This window comes from Protobothrops mucrosquamatus, unplaced genomic scaffold (assembly GCF_001527695.2).
Source record: "Protobothrops mucrosquamatus isolate PMUCROS unplaced genomic scaffold, P.Mucros_1.0 scaffold1126, whole genome shotgun sequence".
NCBI lineage: Eukaryota > Metazoa > Chordata > Lepidosauria > Squamata > Viperidae > Protobothrops > Protobothrops mucrosquamatus.
In genome coordinates, this window is record NW_015387344.1 from 495,449 (window position 1) to 498,003 (window position 2,555).

Below are 2,555 nucleotides of genomic sequence, written 5' to 3' on the forward strand. Positions count from 1 at the left end.
CAACCTACAGTTATAGGAGAGAATGTTATGGTTATTGTTGAAAAGAATCAGTAGAGGCAGGCAATTTACCAATTGGCTTCTCAGCAAACCAATCTTTAGTTGCCTCATCAACTGTAATATGCAAGGAACACATCAGAGTTCACAAGTCTACTTGCTACAACAAGCTTCTCTGTTATCTCTGGCAAGGAACAGGTAAGTCATGAGCATTGCACATCCCCATTCTTCTCAGGATTAGCTTGTGCTGAACATATCTCCCAAGCAGACCTAATCAGATATGATGTTGAGACTCTAGAAATTCTAGAGTGCAGAGAAGAGCAACAAACAGGACAAGAAGCAACGGGTGGAAACTCACCAAGGAGAGAAGCAACCTAGAACTAAGGAGAAACTTCCTGACAGTTAGAACAATTAACCAGTGGAACAACCTCCCTCCAGAAGCGGTGAATGCTCCAACACTGGAAGTTTTTAAGAAGAGACTGGACAGCCATTTGTCCGAAATGGTATAGGTTTCCTGCCTGAGCAGGGGGTTGGACTAGATGACCTCCAAGGTCCCTTCCAACTTTATTACTACTACTACTATTATTATTATTATTAAGATAAGACAGAATAATCCAATCTGATTACATTAGCAATAGGTGCGTTATTTAACTTGAACGAATGTTATAGTTCTCGCATATTGTTTGACTTAGATATTGCATCAATTATACAATCTTTGATTTGCCAATTTCCAAATCATATTTCAGTATTATATCTACACTCTAACAACAGTCTGTATTTTGTATTGTAATTATTTCAAATTTGGTCAAGTTTCTAAGTATTCCACCTTACTTCTGTAAATCTTTGGAACTAATTCTATGTACCGTGTTTCCCCGAAAAATAAGACCTGGACTTAATTTTTAATTATTGGGGGGGGGGGGCTCCAAAAGAGGCACCAGGTCTTATTTTGGGGGGGATGTCTTTTCCACGGTCCCACCTCGCAGCAGCAGTGACAGACCCGCCCAGCCAGGTATCTGTAGGAATTAAAATCAATATAGTATTTTTGATCGTTCCACGGAGAAAGTCTCAAAAGATTTCTCTTTATTCATTAAAGGTTAAATTTGCAGTTTATTAGTGAATATTTCTCCAGGAATCATTTCTTGCCATGACTGCATTTATGAAAATATTTAATATTCAGGCAAGAAGCAATTAGTCTGGGCTTTTTTTTCCATCTTTGTTCCATACTTTTAATACTCTATTATTTAATTAAAATGCACTGGAAACTTCAACTGGTAACAGATCAAAGATATTTAAATAAGCTTTTGGGGAGCCCCTCCCCAGCCACATAGCAACATAATCCAAGGCAAACAATTAGTTTAATAGTATATCATTAGGCACAGAAAATCCAAAATGACTTTTGTCATTCCTAAAGTTGAACCTTAGTCTAGTCCAGGGGTAGGCAACCTCGGCTCTTTTGTGACTCATGGACTTCGACTCCCAGAATTCCTGAGTCAGGAATTCTGGGAGTTGAAGTCCATGAGTCATAAAAGAGCCGAGGTTGCCTACCCCTGGTCTAGTCTATCTGATTGAATGAAATGTTATTTTTTCTTTGTCATTCTTTGTCTTCGTAGGTTGTTGGAACCATTTGAATTAGAAAGTTAATCTTTGAGAAAGCATGAACTGATTCCTAACTGGGATGAGTATAAAGCAATCCTTGACTTATGACCTCAGTGTGAGTTCAGTTGTCACGCAATGCAGCAAAAGCCTAGGGCCAGTGTTTCTCAACCTTGACAATTTTAAGGCATGTGGACTTCAATTCCCAGAATTCCACAGCCAGCGAATGCTGGCTGTGGAATTCTGGGAGTTGAAGTCCACATGCCTTAAAATGGTCAAGGTTGAGAAACACTGGCCTAGGAGAAGAGGGTGCACGCGTATGTGCAAGAGCAAGGGGGCCACAAAACAACTCTGGGGCTGCAAGGAACCCCCCCCCCCAAGCCACAGTGCAACACAAAGCAGTCCCAGCCCAGCAGCAGGACACAAAAGGACCTCTTCTGCCCAGGGAAGGCACAGCTGCCCCTGCTCAGTTCAAGTTTAATTGCCCCTCCCCATCCTGCTTTCATGCTGGCCACATAATGCTGGCTTCCCCAGTATCATGCCAGGAAATCTGCAAGGAAACCGCTGAGTACATCCTGGGGAAGAAAGACTTGTGCTGCCAGCAACTGCCTCACAAAGGCCCAGGCCAGGGATGCCTGGTCAGCAAGGAGAAAAAAGATCCCAAAGATCATCTAGGCCGGGGCTTTTCAACCAGTGATACGGGTACCACCTGTGGTACATTGGCACCTGGCAGGTGGTACGTGACCATCCTAGAAAAGTGGTAGTGGGGGAAGGGAATGAGCTGAACCAGTGGCAGCACCGCACAAGTCTGAGCGAGAGACGGCTGGAGCTGCAGGGCTGTCAGGGCTCAGCGGAAGCCCCAGGATCAGCGCCAGGATCCAGCTGGAGCTCGGCGCTGATCCTGGCGCTTCTGCTGAGCCCTGAAGAAGCACCGGTCAGCTGGAATGTTGCAGCGTCTCCAGGGTCTT